Below are 20919 nucleotides of genomic sequence, written 5' to 3'. Positions count from 1 at the left end.
TTTCGGTTCAAAGTGCAATGTACACAAATTCCGCTGTCAGTGTACCTATTCGTTTTCGAGTAGGAAACAGCGAATTATATAGGAGATATAACAAGATAAAGACAACTACTACCCGTGAACTGCCGATAGATAGCGCTAGTTGTATTGTATATAAGAGTAACTTCAATTCAGTTCATCAAAATTGTTATAATATAGTTTTTAAAAATAAGTGATGCTGCAGCCGTAATAGGTACACCGCAATTTAGTTTACAGCACATTGCAAAGCAGAAGTTTTCCAATCTAACTTTAGGGTACACGAAGCGTTTTACCTGATAAACGCATCCTCATTTTACTATTAGCGTTGAAAAAACTTATTATGAAAAAGTTGAAAACTAAAACCCGATTGCGATCGTTTTAATAAACGCTGAAATATTAGGGTAAAATTGTTTTTCTGTCGCGTGGTATATTTTAAACATTTACATTTATGAGCGCTTCTTTCATTTGACATTCCACTCGATACAATAGCAAAAAAATTTTTGGAGACTTCCACTTTTTTTGATATAACATCCGTTAGGTCAATTTTTTTCGTATAAAATATAGCCTAGTATGTCACCCGGTCCTTTACAAGGAAGCAATTGACACCTCAATCATCGAAATCGGGGCAGTAAATTTTGGCACTACGGTTGAACACACAGAATTTGGGTACAAACATACATAGATAGACTACTAAAATCATAACCCTTCCTTTTGGCTTTGCCGCAGTCGGGTAAAAAGAGTCATTATTTGGACATTAAGGCTTAAAAACTTTAAAGTAGCTTAAGTACTCGTAGATAGTAATATTATGTACTTATTTCTATTAAACATTTTACACATTACAAGCAATATTATGTCGTTTGAGGAGCGGGAATATCGGATATCGTATTAAATAAGACCTTAAAAATTTAGAAAAAACAATATTTATTTTGAATTTAGAGTAGATAGGTACATAGAAGAGAGAATACGCTTAACTTTCAAAAATATAGAGTGTGGAAGGAATATGGAAACATTTTAAAAACACCAAAAAAATTATCTACTACATAGAATCTCCTCCTTTGAAATCTTTTAAAATACTGGGTAACTACCTATCCAAAATACCCACTATACAAAAATAAATTACCACCAATGCTTTCCATGCAACTAAATTCAAAATGCAATTTAAACTTTTCGTCGCTCACGGAAGAAGTAAGTTACAGTACCTATCACAATGAAAACACTGAAAAATAATATGATTGTCGAACCAGATTTAGTTACTTAAATCTCATAGGGGTATTAAAAAAAAATTATGGGTCTCCAAGACTATTCGAGTAATTTCAATCGACAATCAGCATTTTTTGGTCTGTCCGTCAGTTCGTCCTTCCCTCCGTCTATCCGTCTATACAGAGCAAGGTCAGAGCGTTATAACTTCTTAATTAATGTACATAATTACTTCGAATTCAAAAATAATATTATGTAAATCAATGGCTCAAATCTGAACAAATACTAATATTAGTCAAATATCAAATAGAAACAAAATTAATACACGTTTTCCCTGCGAGAGGGAGAAAAAGAGAGCAACTGCCCGATTTTTTCCTGCAAAAACTTATTGCCGAAACATTATGTTGATAAATGACGTTAAAACCACAATTTATTTTTTAATTATAATTATTATGTTATAGGTACCTACTTGCAATCTAAATAACTTTAACCAACGTTTAATTTTTCACAAACCACGAATAATTTTTGCGCCAGCTCTTGAAGACCACTTCAGTGGAGGGGAGTACGCAACAATTTTTCATGGGTATGGAATTAAACGAACCTTTTGCGATAACAGGAGCATTAAATACTTCAAGTTTGAGTCGTGAGCAATATTTTTCAAAAGCAGTTTTAAAATTGCACTCATGAACGTCTGATTTTTATTTAATTTTTTTTTGCTCTTTGGAGAGTTCCTTGACTTAACTTTTGGACAAAGGCTCAAAAGAGGTTAGAATAGAATAGAATTGATTTTTATTTAAATGAACTTTTACAATTACTGCTTTTGAATTGTCAAAAGAATTTAACATATCACTGTTATCATAAGACCAAATACTGTAATTATGTGAAAGTCTTTAAGGGGTAGATGGGTAAGTAGAATACGCCTAATATCCTAAACCAACAGTTAGGACCAGTCAACTAAAGGTAGTTTTACTTTTTATTCACGTTTAACTCAACCTTATTATGACTTATGCTATTAATTAGTAATTGAACCTACTATTATTTATAATAGTCAAACATATAGTACCTACATATTTTATTATTACTTTACCTAATTCTCTGATAAAATGTTTGTAAAGAGTAAAGTTGTACAAAAAGATATAAGTAGGTAGATTGTAGGTATTTAGATTTAAAATGTTTTCACTTTAATTTTCCAGCCCGATTTTGCAAAATTAAACCCCTGAATACACTGAATAAATAACATTCACTCTTGCCGTTAATTAATCCATCAATTATTTTGAAGTGTGTTTATGCGGCATATATACGGCTAGCAAACACTCCCACTCGTTTTAATATAATAATTATTGCACAAGCCGTTTTTCAAATTCATGGAGGATGCTTCATGATATATTTTTCAAATATTTATTAATTAAAATAAAACTTATATTTTAGCTTCGCTTTCGCTTTTTATATACTTACCTATATCTGACCCGCCTTCGCTCGAGTGGAATTTTCAAAAATTGGTGAGGGGTTGAATTTCCAAAAATCCTGAAACATGTATTTTTTCATTTTTGCCCGAGAGCTCAAATATCAATTTTCATAGATACCAATAACTTGAAAAATAATAGATTTTCCGCCTATTATTTTTCTAATTATTGGTCTCCCCTGTCCGGCCATTATCATGACTGCAGTCAGGAGGTGTGGTCAAGGAGCTGAATGTGTCTTTTCTCATACAAGGATTTTTCTAAATAGGTAGATAGGTAACTGCGCTGGATAGATACGTTGACGAATGTTGTAATCGTTTATAACTTCTTTTCATAGTGATCACAGTAGAATAGAATAGAATAGAGTTTTGTACAATGTGCAATGTTGGGATTTGTGTGGTGCTGCGTGGTGGTGGTTCGTGTGGCTTGCTTGGTGGCTGGCTTTTCCTGCATGTTTCTCAGTGGGAGGGCGGGTGGTGCATGTCGCATGCTGCATGTTGCACCATACAGATTTCTTTGATTTGGCGGATTATAGCAAAATAAGCTTTTGGTTCCTTGTAAATTCCTGAAAACCTGGGGCGAGTCAGCTACTTAGATTACTTTTTGTGATGTAGGCACATACTATAGGTACATGTAGCATTACAAACTTCCGAAAGACGAATTTGTTAAAGTACACTTTTCCTCAGTATGTCTCTCCTTGGAACGAGGACCTCAATTTGTCATTTTATTAGTCACGCGCACCGCAATATTACGCCAAATAACTTGGTCGCTGTGCGGCGAGATTGCTTCCGACTTTACGGCCTCCATCTGACACCGACCACCGAGAAAAAGTTGTAAATTTTTCGCTAAACCGCGCATTTATACGAACCCCACTGACCTCCGAGCATTCCCGTAACCTGTTTGTAATTTATCACAAGCCAAATTCGGGTTGCCCTCAACCTTATTTCAAAAGACAGCCTTCGAACAAGTTCGCCGTAATATGAGTACCTACTTAGGTGAAAGAAAATTGAAATTATTTTATTTCTTGGAACATACACAGTTATTTGTAGGTCTAGCACCAAAGTTTAACTATAAATTAAACATAATAAAAATTTTTTTTTTTACTTTTAAGTTAAACCTTAAAAATCATAAAGAAACCATATTATTAGCAGTTGAAATATATAGATGCTTTTGCAATTTAGTACAAGTCGAGCAACGTGTGCAATTGTATATAGTCGCTAAGATTTGTATATTAAACGCGATGAATAGAGAACTGCGCTGTGCGGGACTCGAGAGCAGTATTGCGAATTTAATCTCGCAGAAATGTATCGCAGATATTGCACTCTGTTTACGAGACTATCCGAGAGCATGTTGTATTCGGATGAAAAGAAAATTGGTGACATTGTAAAACAAATAAAATAAGAGTACGAGCTCTAGGAAATAAAAAAAAAAATTGTTTTTAGGATGTTATAATATACTTGATTATGATACATAACCCATAGGTACTAATATTATAAACTAGATGATACCCGCAACTTCGTCCGCGTGGATATAGGTTTTTTAATCCCATGGGAACTCTTTGATTTTCCAGGATAAAAAGAAGCCTATGTGTTAAGCTATCTCCATTCCAAATTTCAGCCAAATCCGTCCAGTAGTTTTTACCTAAAGAATAACTAACATACACACACACGTACAAACTGTCGCCTTTATATAATACTAGCCGATGCCCGCGACTTCGCCCGCGTGGATTTAGGTTTTTTGAAATCCCGTGGGAACTCTTTGATTTTCCGGGATAAAAAGTAGCCTATGTGCTAATCCAGGATATTATCTATCTCCATTCCAAATTTCAGCCAAATCCATCCAGTAGTTTTTGCGTGAAGGAGTAACAAACATACACACACACACACACATACAAACTTTCGGCTTTATAATATTAGTGTGATTAGTGTGATAGATAATATATGAAAACCTACTGTGTGCGTCATTTTTCACGGCTCAACTGCTGAATTAATTCTGACGGTTATAGCTTGCATCTTGGAATAATCAAAGGATTCCTACAGGATTTTAATAACCTAAATCCAACTATACTAGTAATAAAGGTAGGTATAATTTAACAATATTAATTCTAAATACTACTTTATTCCAACTAGATATTTTCATATTAATTACATATAAAGTAAAGTGCATAATTTGGAAAATTAAAAAACACGCTCTTTGATGGATAATCAAACCAAATGCATTTTTATGTTTAAAAGTTCTACACTTTGCTACAGCAGCTTTTAAACATAAAAATGCATTCGACTACAGTCGATAAACATAAACAACGAAAAAATGCTCAGTGAGACCAGTTGTAATTAAAACTACAGCATACCTTATAATATGCAAGCTTTAAAGTTTTTCGCATTGCGATTTTTCACTAACATTACGAAACTTTTGAAATTATGGAATTCGTCGCAAAAATAGTACTCGGGAGAAATTGAAACTTTGCAAGAAAAGTTAAGCCTAATTTACGACCTGTTACCAGCAGAGCTGAAAAAATTTTGAGTGGAATATTTATTCGTTAACTTTTATTTGAAACGTTTAAATCCCAAAACGTTTTTTTTTCTAATTAAGTAAACGATTTCAATATAAATATCAGCCACCATACCTTTTAAAAGAATCATAATACCTACTTAGTATTCTGCTGATAAATGATAATAAAATGTTATTGAATAGCTTAAAAATGCTGGAAACCCTTATGAATAGACTGTTTTGAATATGAAAGATTTATAGGTGGCCATTAATCTTTCACACCTACCATAACTGTAAAAGGTAGCTTATAGGTATTCACTCTTTAGTATTGACCAAACTTTACATAACAATAGCGTATGAGAAGAACAGAATGTTAATAGTAACACATTCATTAAAACCCACTAAAGCTATACCTACGTAATTATCTATGTTAGAAGGTATAGTATAGTTTGTAAGTTTTTGGTTTGTCCTTCAATCACGCCGAACGGGGCAACTGGTAAACATAATTTTTTGCATAAAGTGACATAGCCAATTTTTTATCCGCAAAACAAAGAGTTCCAAGGTTTAAAAACCTAAATCCACGCGAACAAAACCGCGTGCATCAGCTAGTAATTTAATAATTTTGTTGAGTGTTTGTGAACACGACATCAAACTTTAAAGCAAACTGTAATTACAGTACAATGTTAACTAAGTTAAATGACACAGAGTGAGTTCCAAAGGTTCTGCTATTAAACTTGAGATTTTTAGTATTTCACTGCAGGCGGTCGTTCGTTGCAGTCCGCAGCAGTGGGTGGCTTTTAAATGAAGAAAATAAAAAACAACTATTTCTAGAATGTTTTATTAATAAAAGCAGTTTATTTCCATGTCACCTAACTCTGAAACAAAAAAAAAGGTCGCGACGACTGCTACACGACAAAATATTTCACTGAATGTGTGTAGATATGATTACCTAATAAAATATTGATAAGTAGGTATGATTCTGATTTCCGTGCACACTTAACCAGAACAGCTAAACTGAGTAAACGAAAATGACAGGTCTAAATAGAGTGCAATCCTTTTCCACAGGGAGCCTTATGAAATTACATTCAGAGCTGTTATTTTAGTTTAGAAATTAGATGAGATTTAGCGAAAGCAAATTATATTCGCTTACCTGATTCTTACAACTCACGTAACTTCGAAAAGTTTCAGGTAAAGACCCCCGTCTAGGAGGCCGACATCTTAACCAGTAGGCTAACATCTCTTTTTCTTGATCGCTAGGCTATCACCGCTTTTTAACCCCCGACCCAAAGAGAGGGGTTGTTATAAGTTTTACGTGTGTATCTGTGTATCTTTGTATCTGTCTGTGGCATCGTAGCTCTTAAACTAATGAACCGATTTTAATTTAGTTTTTTTTTGTTTGAAAGGTGGCTTGATCAAGAGTGTTGTTCTTAGCTATAATCCGAGAAAATCAGTTCAGCCGTTTGAAAGTTAACAGCTCTTTTCTAGTTACTGTAACCTTCACTTGTCGGGCGTGTTATAAATTTTTAATTTACACTTGTTAATGACATTAATAGTAAAAAGACTCACTGTGTGAAACTCAGCAGAAGATCACACAGTAGGTTTGAATATATTTCAGCAGAGTTTGAAACATACTAATTTTACAACTTTGTACAACTTTATGTACCTAGTTTGGTATGAAAGTTACGAAGTTTTAGTGCCTATAAAAAGAAAAAATATTCCTATTTCCTTCTTATAAATAAAATATATTTTACCACCAACTTAGTCTCTACCCAGAGTCTAACTCAACAGATTACTCTGTAATAATATTATTCAATGCATTGGCACTGAACTTTTGAAACACAATTTAAACTTTATATACGAGTACAACACGGCGACAGGTAGCGTTAGAATGTTGCAATGCAAAAAAGATTAAAAAACCGACCAAGTCCGAGTCAGCCTCGCGCACCGAGGGTACCTACAGCAGTACTTTGGAATAATATAATATCATCACCATCATCACGATCAATCTATCTCTCTCAATAGGAGCAGGGTTTGGCCATAGTCAAGTACAGATTGACAGACTTCACACACCTTTAAGAAATCTCAGGCACGTAGGTTTCCTTACGATTGTTCCTTTACCGCTAAAGCAATACAATAAGTACAGGTACTATACGCATAATATAATTCATGTAATAAATAATTCTTTAAACATGAAACCGAACCTACATCTAATTACAAATAAAAATCAACTTATTTAAAGTTTCAGTGTTTTCAATTTAACTGCTTTTATTAAACTCATAATTTTACAGATTTATCGTCATCAGAACCTGAACGCTTATTTTCATTATTTGCCCCGGCTAATTTTCAAAACGGCATAACCAATTTTAATAAGACTTTTGCAGGTATGTGGAGTTCATTACCTCTGGAACTGATCTAGGCTACTAATATAAACGAAGAGTTTCATTGCGATTTTAAGAACCTACATATACATCTTCACGGACGAAGTCGCAGGAAAGGAAATGTAAATAAGTAAAACAATATTTTTACTATTTTAAAAATAAGGAGTACTAGTAAATAAGCAGGAATAACCACCAGAATAACCGCCAGTACGCTGCCGGCCTTTCAAAGATTTGTTGATCCATTCCTTGAATAACCCTGTGTGGGAATCTAGTGAAAACAATAATTTTTATTCTATTCTAGTCCTATTTCAGCGCTCTTCTTACGTCATAAGACTAATAAGACCTAATGTTCGTATACCTGTTACCTCAGTATGTATTAGGAGCTTTCATAATATTTGTTTTAAGCTGAAATCCACGAAACTTCAACATTTACCTAAAATATACTACGTATGTACTACTCGTGACTCTGAAATGTGTTACTCTGTTCAGAGACAATTTTGACAATAGGACTAGAGGAAGTCATATTTGCTTCTGTTCTCTCTCACGGGCACGGAATTTAAATGAACTTTACCAACTACAAATGACACCGCAGGCCTTTGTTACACGAACAATAGACTTTGCAGCGCTGAATTAAAAACTGTTCCCTGGAGGGGACCGAATCATATTACAATACGGCCCGTTCCAGCTACGTAGTACGTTTATTCAGATGTAATCATTATTTTAAAATTTTAGGAACTCTATGTTAGTACAATTTAATCGGAAATAATAAGTTTATGAATTTAATATGGATAAAAGCATACCAGATAAATCTGTATATCAGTAAAACGTGTAGCATGTACTGTGCACCGCCCACCCTCGCGGTACAATTAATACTCCTAAGTATACCTATCACAATAGCTATCTAGGTACGCACTAGGGATGTTATGGATATATAATTTCGGATCCGGATATGGATATGTATATTGGTAAAAAATAATATCGGTTTCGGTTACGGTTATGGATATTAAATTATTTCGGATTATCCGATAGTTTCGGTTACGGATATTAATTTTTTAAGGAACTGTAAAATGAGAACTGATGAAGGTGTCGCATTCCAGCAGAGTGCACAGTTAATTCGTACGAGTGTAGTATTTAGTTAGACTCCGCCCTATCCGAAACTATCCAAAACTTTTATTACGGATTCAGTTACGGTTACGGATATTTTTTTATTTCGGATATCCGATAGTTTCGGTTACGGATATGGATATCCATAACAACACTAGTGGGTACTTCTCTGATTTGGCGCAAATCGGAGAAAATAAGAGAATTTTTTAAATTGTGAAAATTGCTGAACTAAACTAAAATATAGGTAAAATTAAAAAGAATGACCAAGTTATATCAAATTGCACCCATGAATTTCAGAGATATATGCATTTGAAATTTTCAGTTACTGAAGGTAATGATTTCTAGTGTGCTGGTAATGATTTTGGTGGAGAAGGCGTTGATGTTTATCTGATGGTAATGAAGCAATATTTCATTTTCAAAAAATAACGTGTTTCTTCATCTTATTAATCAAGTAAACAGAATTAATAACGGAAATATTGCAAACTTTAACAAAAATATTATTCCAGACATATCATCACCTATAAATTTTACTTGAAATGTATAAAATAATCATGCTGCGAGAGCATATTATCACGAAAACAAATGTTTGGTGATAGAACAGTATGAGCGAAAACATGATTATTTTAATTTGCATAGAAATGGTAGACCTGCGATGGGTGTCGTATATAAACATTTTAGTTGATGATAAAGTTAAACCCACCCTTTTGTGGACCCTGAAGTCAAAAAGAATTTGTAAAACGATTTATAGAAAATAATATGTTCGCAGACACATGTCAAGGGAATCGTTGCAACATCTTGGGAATGTTAAGACATGCAATGAATACCGCACTATCAGCCTCATGAGTCATGTTCCAAAGATGTTTCTACTTATCAGCTCTTAAGGGATTAGAAATAAATGTGACAACTACTTCAATGAGAGTCAGTTTGGATTTAGATTTGGTGTTGGAACCTGAGAAGCATTATTTGCTATAAACGTACTAGTCCAAAAATATAGAGACATGCAAACTGATGTATGAATTTTCTTCATTGATTATGAGAAAGCCTTTGACCGTGTACATCAAGTGGTATTTATTCGTCGTTTGCAGTATGTTGAACTCGTTGGCAAGGAAATAAAGATCATTAAGAACCCTTACTGGTGGCAGACTGGGACAGTAATAGTTGAAGTTGAGGAAACAGATGAAGTAGCGGTAGGCCATATGGTATGACAAGGACACATCTTATCTCCGCTTCTGTTCAACTCATACTGAGACGCTATCATCTCAGAAGCATTGGAAAATAAGGAATGGGATGTCAAGGTAAACAAATAAATATAAATAATATTAGATACGCTGATGATACTGTTTTTTTGGCTTCTAGTTCCCAAGATCTTTAGAAAATAATAGATAGCGTTTATAAATGTAGCAGAAAGTCGGGTCTAAGCATGAATCTCTCAAAGACTAAGTTTATGTACAGTATCAAGAAAACCGCAACAAACCTCAATAAGAACTCTCACATGTACAACACTCTAAAGAGTTTCAATGCACAAATACCTTGGTACATGGGTAAATGAAGAATGGGATCCAGATTCTGAAATAAAGACCTGAATTGAAATTGCCCGTGAATTATTCATGAAAATGAAAAAAGTACTGCGCAATAAGCAACTGCTACTGAAAATTACTGCGAGTAAGCTGGGTTCAAAAAATAAAAATGACAAAGATGCATCAGTAAAGATAGAGACCTAATTTTGGCGATCAAATGCAGAAAGGTCGGTTATCTGGGGCATGTTCTCAGACATGACCAGTATCAGTCGTACGCGTACTATCTTTAAGAGGTAATCTGCCATTAATAAAGAAAGGAGTATTAGTCCAATGGAAACGTACATCAGAAAGTATTTTTACTTTTGGTGAATTCCTGGCTTTCCTGGAAACTTCTTCCGTTTTATTTGTTTCAACTAATAGAGTTTCTTGTAAAGGTTTTTTATATAATCCCATCCTCGTCGCCACTGAAATGTACTACAAGAAGTTAATAACCATGGTCATTTTGATACGCCATTTTATTCGAAAACACGTCAAACCGTCGAAACAAAAGCCTTATAATTATTGACATACACCATCGACAATGTATATTACACAAAGCTAGCCCTTGACGTCAATTGTAGAGGTTTTGACAAATAAATAACATCTTTTATTACTATAGGAGTAGTATGTTCACAAGGAGCACATTATTTTTCTGTGGATGATTTTCTTCTAAATTCCTTGTTATCTTAAACAGTATTTTCTCAATCGGCTTACTTCTTTTTATTTTTTTATATGCTTTTTTAATTTTCACGTATTTTTTTTCTCTGTACTCTTTGTTGTCTTGGAGTCAACAAAGAGTTTTGATTTTCTATTCTTCTTTAGTCTCAAAATAATCCGTAGAGTTAAGTAAGGATGTCTTCCTCACCACTGTTATTTATCTTGCTTATCGACGAAGTTATGCGTCGTGTCACCAATAGTCCGAAAGGGATATCATGGAGCAGTAGGCAACTTGAAGACCTTGACTATGCGGATGACCTTGTTCTCATATCAGATTGACTCGAATACATTAAGTCCAAATCAAAATACCTACAAGACAAAGTTCCTTAACTAGTCTGCCGATTACCACAAAGAAAACAGTGAAGATGAGGATAAGTTCTACTGCTTCAGAACCATTTTATTTAGAAGACAAACCAATTAAACAGGTGGAGGAGTTCTATAACCTCGGTAGCATCATTTCTCCTAGCGGCGGTGCCAAGGCTGATGTCAATAACTGGATTATAAAAGCTAAAGCTCTCTCTGTTTGAATCGCTTGTAAATTCAGTCTTCTTATACAGGTGTGAAACGTGGAAACAACTATATCGCTAATCCACAGAATTCAGGTTTTCCACAATAAGAGTTTCAGTGTTATTCCCCGCATTTTCTGGTCTAACACGATCAGAAATGAGGACTTGTGGTACAAATGCCAGCAACTCCCAGTTAATAAGGAAATAGCTTTGAGGCGATTGTGATTGGTCGGGCATATTTTGCGAAGAGAGGAAGAAAACGTTGCTCAAGCGGCATTTATTGAAACGTGCCTACCTGGCAGCCTGGCGGTCAAATGAGACCTGGTCGAACAACAAACTCCTAGAGGAGGCCCATTGAAGCAGACCTTAAAAGAATGAAATTCTCGTGGAACCATGTCAAAGCAGCAACCAAAGGTAGGGAGACCTAGAAAACAACTGCTGTAGCCCTAATATCCAAGAAGGAATGAAAGGACTCCATCATTCTTCTTTACGTTTCGCATATTTTTCTAGATCTTTCTTTAGTTCTTCGTTTTTGTTTGTTTTTTGTGTTTTTAGCCTGCGCTAATTTTTTTTCGCGCGTTTTTGACTATTTCTTTTCACTATGGTAGTTTCTAAAATCGATATATGATGGTTATTTTTAATATTGAAATACCACGAGGTGCAATAATTTTGAATAGTTATTTCTAAATTGCTTGGAACAATATGGGCTACTAATTCAACTGATAAGTTAAAGAATTACTGAAGATTAATATTTTGTCACGTGATTTAATGTCAAAGGATATGAAGAAAATTACACAATTTTGGAACAACATTATTTCCTGAAAAATTGATCACCTCCTTCAATTCAACATCATTACCTTCAATTTAAAACGGAAGGAAAATTACGGTAATGATAGAGCGTAAATGAGGTTTTGGCAGTTTTAATTGTCTAACGTCGTATTTTAAAATGCAATATATATGAACATCAAACTACATACTTATGTTGTCATTAGTGCATGAAAGAAGATAAAATTATTAAGAAAAACTAATTATTTGTCCTAAAATGATGTTGAAGGTAAAGAGTGAAAAGTCGTGCCAAACACCAGTTTTGGCACTAAAAGCGTAAATATTTTTTTTTCTACAAGTGCACGGCCACTTTCCGCAACATGCCTAGATAGACTGATTATGGCTTAGTACGGGGCAGGGGAGAACGGAAGGCAATATGTATACTAGAAGGATATTTTGGAGGTGCCATCTCAGTTGCAGGTAATGACTTTTTTTCTGTGCCAAACATTTGTTATTTTTTTATGACGTAATTAAATGATTCGTACGTGTGAAAATGCATTTTAATTGCTTCTCAGGATGTATATAATAATATGTGAAAAACTCGAGCTCGTTTAAAACCGTCTTCTTTGAAAATCATAGCGATTTTTCCTGAGACTCCTGTTTTACCCGCAGAAGGAGGTGAGTTTTTAATATCAAAAATATTATTTCTGAAGTAACCTTTGTAGTTACAATTTTGAATTTTGGGGCACCCGTAGCTGAATATACAAGAGTTCTTTTGTAATGCAATTCTCATCTGTAACTTCATTCATTATTTTTTTATTTGACCTGATATGTGATTTGCGCCAAATCTGAGAATCACCGTAGTACGCACTGCCACCGCGTAATATCATACGAACCATCTAGACACGCTCTACGCACGTTTCACGCCCACACCGGAGTCTAAGTTTAATTTGAAGAGTGTAATTTATTTAAGTGCTAGATATTTTTAATGTACAACCAAATAGAGTGAAAATTTTCATTCATACAGTACATAAAAAATATTCACTCTCGATAACATTTTCTTCAGACATGTAATGCCTACTGCTTTATTTCCTCCAAATTGCAGTTCTGTGTTCCAACTCATCCAAGCTCCTTTGAGATATCTACGATTGCACATGAAGCTATATATTCTCGCTTACACTCTGTTTACTGCCAAGCGTATTAAAATTCTAGAGGAAACCTACATACAGTTTAACGTACGTTTTATGGCTGCGGCAAACTTTACTGACGCTCTGACAAACCTCCTGAATATTTGAAGATGTTTGATTTCAGTTTACAACCGCTATATGCTTCTTACTTTTTATTGTGGCACCTTTTTTTTTATTTTGTTATGTGGTAGCCACACAGATTTAGGGACTTTAGGGGTAAATTTTACTGTTTTTACCTGCACTTTACCCCAAGTTTTCGCCTCTATTCAATTGATAATCTTTTTCAATTAATTCTCGCTTCACAATTTACAAACCTATCTCAAATTCGGTTCTTGTTTGAATCATATTTCAAGGTAGAAATTGTGGCCCAGTTGCGACAGCGCATAGCGTTAGATTGTTACTTACATAATACATGTCCTCATCCACTTCGTTTGATTGGTCCAGCTTTATCACACAAGCCATCATTAAAATCTGTAAAACCTGAAATCGAAATCGTACCTTAGGTAGGTACGATTTCGATTTTAGTTTTACAGATTTTAATCGCACATATACGACTTTAAATCGAGTCGCTTGTGCGAGGATCTGGGATTCTATTACCCACCGCATTATTATCCCAAGAAAATCTCTATAACTATGTAAATAATAATAGAAAGGGGTCACGACTTTTAGCAATGAGAAATACGGCGCAGTTCATAAAAATAGTCTGGTACTATTTTGGTTGTATTGTTTGTAATGAAGTGCAACATGTATGTTACGTACGACTGCAACCAGATTATATACCTACCTAGCTACATCAAAGTAGGTACATCCGAATACATAAAGTATTCAGATTTAGGAGTTATGCCTATTTACATATTATTATAAAAGTTTATATAACAAAATAGGTTTTTAAAAATGGCGTGGGAATTCTTCGACACTGTGGGATAAAAAGTAGCCTACTTATACTACATACCACCTACATATCCATCTCGGCATGTGCACTATCTTTGTACCAAGATTTCATAATCGCTTAAACGGATGGGCCTTTAGAAATCTCGTGGAAACTATTTGATTTTGCGAGATAAATACCTAGTAGCCTCTGTCCATCTCTTTTGCAAGCTTTTTATTATCACTGGCTAAACGGATGATCCGTGGAAAGGTAATAGACAAATAGACAGACGAAAACACTACCGTATTTATAAGATTAGTGTGGATTATTATTTATTACGGAGGATAAAGCGTCTGTAGCTACTCGTAGTAAAGGAACAGAATAGGTACCTTGGTAGAGGTATAGGTAAAAAGCAGTCGTGTAACTAGTAGGTATGTAAATGGACAAATTACCAATTTACCCGCTAGGTATAATATAATTTATCCAGATTGCCGACCAAACAATTACCGCGCCCCTAAAATAGCTGCATAAGAAAAACGAAATGCGAATCGTCTGCAAAACGATTTATCGTGCGGACAGACAACTTGACGACGACGGCCTCTTATCGATGGTACATTGTTATTTTTCTTGCCGAAAATACCAAAGTCGGCTAAATTGCTGCGACCAAATTGCTTCTTCAGAACAATCCAGGAATACAAATAAGTAAATTGGGCAAATTGTTTGAATAGAAAGATGATTTTGTATCTGCCTGTTACGATCTAACATTCCTAACACAAGATGAAGTTAAACAGCACTAAAACCCGACTACTACCCGCGAACTAACGACAGATAGCGATAGGTATAGTATGACATTGTTTTTCTGTCGCTCGGTGTATTTTAACATTGTATTATTTTTAAATTTTTGAACTCATAATTTTTTCCATTCCATTTGATATCCGTCTCGATACAATAGCAAAAATATTTTTTGAACACCCCCACTTTTTTGGATGTAACATCCATCAGGTCGATATTTTTCGTATAAAATGTAGCCTATGTCACCCGAATGATAAGTAAATAACGAATCGATTGACACCTCATTCAACAAAATCGGCTCAGTAGTTTAGGCGCTACGGTGGAACACATAAATCCAAACCTATTTATGTACATACATGTAACGTAACATACATAGACTGCTAAAATTATAACCCTTCCTTTTGGCTTTGCCGTAGTCGTGTAAAAAGAGGAAAATTGTATTTATTAATTTTTACCACATTTATTTTAATCATTGTGACTTGGTGTAACATAATTTCAAACAACAGAAGACGTTAGTAGATACTAGGTATCCTATTGACATTACATACCCATCTATAGGATCAGGATATAAGGTACTTATAGGCAAAATGAAAGTTACACGTAATATCGGTAGGTATTTAATATTTACACCAGTTTTTAGTACCTAGCAATATTCCAAGAAAATATGGTAATTAATGCTAAGCAAGAAAAGCCACAACAAAATGCCTCTCGTACCCACCTTATATAAATTCGAAAAGTTGTTTCTTGAAATGCTCATAAATCTTCGCATAATTTGTAGATACTTTCTATGAACGCATTTCAGAACTCAGAAGCGCTAATGTATTTAAATATAAAACGGTTACTTAGCATATTTTGAGGAGAAAATATTAAGAATGCCCAATTGAATTGAGCAACTTTTACTGCTTTTACAGTTTTTGGGAAGTTTCTTAAGAAATGTTCTGCCGATACACACTGGTGTCGATTCTCATGTCTTTCTGTAAACTTTTAGAGTGTCTGCATATATGTTGTTAAAAAGGACGGAAAATGAGTTTTAAGTAAATAAAAGACTAAATTTTAGTGCTTTTAGTGCTAATCTATGTACTTACTTTACAAGTGTAAATTAAAAATTTCTAACACCCCCGACAAGTGAAGGTTACAGTAACTAGAAAAGAGCTGATAACTTTCAAACGGCTGAACCGATTTTCTTGGATAATATAGCTAAGAACACTCTCGATCAAGCCACCTTTCAAACAAAAAAACTAAATTAAAATCGGTTCACTAGTTTAGAAGCTACGATGTTCTTTATTGTTAAGAAAAGATTTACGGATGCGGATCGGATGCAATGGTTGATCGCCCTAAGTGTGGAAACAGAAGGCAGATGTAACCCCGAGTTCGTTATTCAAATGTTAAAAAATGCTGTCGTTGAACTACAAACATTTAAGTTTAAAACCGTTAAAATGTAAATTCAAAATATGGAACCAACTTTTCACTAACTACTTGCACACTTTGAAACATCCAGAATAACAAATAGCAACTCGGAGGATGAACTTGTTCGTATAAAGAGAGATATACGAGCAGTTTGCAATGCATGGTTTATAATATCTTGTGACTTGTGAGGAGCAAAACCGCTTCAATTCTGTTAGGTACTTCTTAATTTTAAGGAGCAACGCATACCTGCAGAGTAGAGTTGTGCCGAAGCGCAGCATCTTTCTTGATACAACCCAAACTAAGCTTTATTTTGGCATAAGACTGCCTTTCCACCAGAGATGTGCTATATACGTAGCTAAGCTACAGATGTATAGGTCTATCAAACCCACCAAAAGGATGGCTTGACTTTACTTAGGCACCTAAGGCTTACTAAGTTAGATTCAAGCAAGGTTTTGTTCTTAGATTTTGATAAATTCTGTCTTCATACATAAACACTGAAGATTTTACAAAACTTATAAGATTTCCTGATATAACCGTCTCCTAAAGTCCATAATACGAAATGTGCAACGTTAACCTGTTACACTAGGCGAGTCTTATTATACTTTACGAGGCCCTCATGCATGCTTCAGGGGGCAGTTATGTGCCGTTGAAAGCATACAAGGCTTTACTCGAATACATGACCCAATATTTAAGTAGTACAGTTGTGTAGACTGTAGAGTAAGTTAGGGTTGTGTACCTACTTTAACTTTTATATTCCCAGGAGGTACGCTTTTACTGTTCATAATATTATGATGGATGCAGGAATATAATAAGCGATATTAACCTACTGACTTTTATTAGCTTGAAGTGGGTTTCGTTTGAAAATAAAAGATTTTGTAAAAAAACAGGAAGAGATGGAACCCGGATTGTACGTCATATTATTGTAATGTTTTTAATTCAGATACAAGTTAGCTCCTGACTGCAATCTCACCTGGTGGTAAGTGATGATGCAGTCTAAGATGAAGGCGGGCTAACCTAGAAGAGGTATGGTAGTTTTTATTAAACACTGTGGCTTCTACATGGCATTGTACCGGAACGCTAATCACTTGACGGCACTGTTTTGCCGGTAGGGTGGTAATTAGGCACGGCCAAAGCCTCCCACCAAACCAGACTAGAGAAAATATAGAAATTATAAAATTTCAAATTTCCCCTGCCAGGAATCGATGTCAGGGAAACGGTGGTGTGTCATTAGAGTTGTTTAAGTAAAAGTTTTAAAAATTCGATCGCATGCGATTTGAAACAAATACAGAAATAGAAAGATTTCATTAAATAAGATTATTAAATAGTAAAGAGAAGTTGAAGCCTGAAAACGGTTTAATTTAGCTTTCATAATAAAACTGTTTAAAAATAAAAATATGCTCATAATATTTTTCCGATATAATAGCTAGTAATAGGGCAATTGAACTTATATTTTTAACAATTCAATGTTTTAATAGTTACCAACATTCCCTCTATTATGAACCCTGTACCTGGAGCTTTGCAAAATAATTTTGCTTATATTTTATAAGGTTCCCTTGTATGTTTTAGCTGTTAAATATAAACAAGAACTTATTACGTCCGTACAACTAAACGTTCCCCTTGTTTGCTGAGGCTGCTACGTTCGTTTGATTACGTGGGTTGTGGCTATTTACTCAACGAAAGTTAATATAATTTGTTAGGTATTACTTTTGACATGGACAAATAATGTCAAGTGAAATGTTTGGAGTAATTCCAAAAATAAGTTTTTTACACATGGCATACCTAATATTGTAAATTGAATAAATCTTCCGCCGAGTTTCTTGCTGGTTCTTCTTGTTCTCAAAAGGCATTCCGGACCAGTCAGTGGTTTGCATATAATATGTCTATTCAAAAGTACCTACTTGTAAAAGTTTATTTGCATCCATACTTCCATAATCCATACTAATATTATAAATGCAAAAGTGTGTCTGTCTGTCGTCTGTCCAACCAATGTTATGTTAATCAATTTTGATGAAAATTGGTACAGAGATAACTTGCATCCCGGGGACGAACATAGATTACTTTTTATCCCGGAAAATCAAAGAGTTCCCACGGGATTCTTTAAGGGGTATCCGTTTAACCGATTTATATAAAATTTGGTTCAGAGGTAGTTTGCGTCCCGAAAATTAACAGTGGCATTTAATCATTTTATCGAGGTGATTTTTTAAAAACCTTAATCCACGCGGATGAAGCCGCGGGCATCATCTACTTAATAAAAAATATTTCTATTATAATATCCTAAATATTTTTTTGCGGTTATTGTTATAGGTGTTGTAGCAATATATAAAAGTACCGAATACTTGAACCGGATTCCCCCGAATGCTTGTAAGTGAATCTCAGCGCAATCTCAAATTAAATCTGCAACGAACTCTACGGAAGCCGATGTAAATATCTACCGAAGTGAAGTGATATTCTATCTTGTATACTTACATAGTTCGTTGCCACGACTTCATCAGTTTAGATTTTTTAAATCTCCTAGGAATCCTTGTTTTCCAGGTAAAAATAAACCTAAATAAATCCTAAACAGTCCTATAATCTACCTACAAAAATTCCGTCAATATTGGTTAAAGCGTTTCGAAGATTGGCTCGAACAGACAGAGAAACAGAGAGCCTAACAGACAATTAAGCCTGTCTGTACTTACTCTGACAGTAAAAAAAAATAATAATATGGGTTTTTTGGGTTTAGATAATGTGTAAATAAGCATATGACAGACAGACACTTAAATTTTATTGCTTTGTTGCTTTGTGTAGGTAGACATTAAGTAACAATAATAGGGTTCAAAATAAAAACTAGAAACATTTTTTTATATTGTATTGTTATTACAATAAATCATCGTCAAAATATCTTATTCCTTACAATACATTATAATAAAATACAAAGCCCTTTCACGAATCCGCATTACATTTATTAAAATCAGAAAAGCCAGGCAGACCTCGGCGCTACATTTATGAGAGCCTAAGGGCGTTTGTCCATGGACCACAACACGACACGACAAATGCCGTACCGATTAATAATAATCATGCAACGACACCAAGACACGACACAGTTATGGAAACAGCTTTGTGGTGACGTCAGTGTTGCAATATTGTTACAAGTTTTCCCCAGCAACAATATAGCGACTGCAATACTAAACAATTATAAATTTGATAGCCTTGTGGTACGATGTACTATATTATGAAGACCACAAGCCACGTCTGCCGTGTCACAGCTGCAGTCCCAAAACAATCAGTGTTGACTCTATTGCACCATTTTTAGCGTTTAAAATATTGTAAGTGGTTTCCATCGAAAATATAGACGATTATGGCTATACTCACGTGTTTAGTCGACGTAAGCCCGACTAGTTTTGAACCCATCCGGGGTCTTTTGTCAGAAGGACTCAGCTCGCAACGCGTAGCGGTTGACACTGCATTCCGCTCGGGCTGCAGCCCTCCTGTGAAAGAGGACCCCGGGAGGATTCCAAACTAGTCGGACTTACGTCGACTAAACACGTGAGTATAGCCGGAATCATTTCGGTATATTCTTGCACCTTTTTGATTTTATGTACTTGAGCTGCTGGAATCATCAATCGAAGAAAAACTAATGGACGACAGTCGTTTGCAAAATATGTCGCGTGGTGTGGTGGTCCGTTAAAAAACGCCTTTACTTTTGAAATAATTTCAGTAAAAGGAGTGCAGACTCATACAAAAGGCTTTGATACAACCATACACACCGGGCAATGACTAGTCACTGCTACATAACAAAATATATACAATGTTATAATCTATTCAGAATATCATACTACTTTCATATCATTGTACTTAGTTATTATTTTAATTTTCCTATTGCAACGCCTTGCTTTTAGTATATTAAATCTGAAGCATAATAGAGTAGTACTTTTTAAATTACATTACTGTACATTGATATTCTGAATAGATTATTATAACGCAAACGACATACTATTGATGAAAGTGGAAAATAATGTGAACAAATAAATATTTTAAGATTCATCGCATATTGCGTAAGATGAACCTTTCTTTATCCCTTCCACGTAATGTACATTGTACAGGAACAAATTAGAAAATAATCGCGTATCCGCATCGCTTTTCATATTGATTCACAAACATTTATGTTTGGATATACATATTAGCTAATAGGAAATAGAAATAAAAGTTTTGTTTACTTTGCAATATTTGAGAAAAGGCACGTCGCTTCTCGTGGACTCTGCCGCAATATTTAAGCCTCAGAGAAAGTAAGTAAGTATTATAGTAGATATCTACTAAGAAAATCTATGTTATTATAAAAGTACGTAAGTATTAAAATTTTAGTCCTTTACTAGTATTAAAGTTTTTGATAGAAAGTAATATTATCCGGTTTCAAATAAAAATAAAAATGGGTATTTTATTTTGTACTTCCATCAACAGTCTGTCGTGAAAACATTTAAGCTGTGCACACATTACAAGA

General features: G+C 34.5%; 1 long non-coding RNA gene across 1 annotated transcript; it reads right to left on the bottom strand.

Annotated features, from left to right (window-relative positions):
* Positions 1-537: 537 nt before the first annotated feature.
* LOC123869773 lies at positions 538-15353 on the bottom strand. The gene is made up of 2 exons (XR_006796956.1): positions 15316-15353; positions 538-621 (listed from the first exon to the last, which is right to left on the bottom strand). It is a non-coding gene; the product is annotated as an uncharacterized LOC123869773 (long non-coding RNA).
* Between the last annotated feature and the right edge of the window lie 5566 nt (positions 15354-20919).

This window comes from Maniola jurtina, chromosome 11 (assembly GCF_905333055.1).
Source record: "Maniola jurtina chromosome 11, ilManJurt1.1, whole genome shotgun sequence".
Lineage (NCBI taxonomy): Eukaryota > Metazoa > Arthropoda > Insecta > Lepidoptera > Nymphalidae > Maniola > Maniola jurtina.
This window is presented reverse-complemented; position numbering and strand designations above follow the sequence as displayed.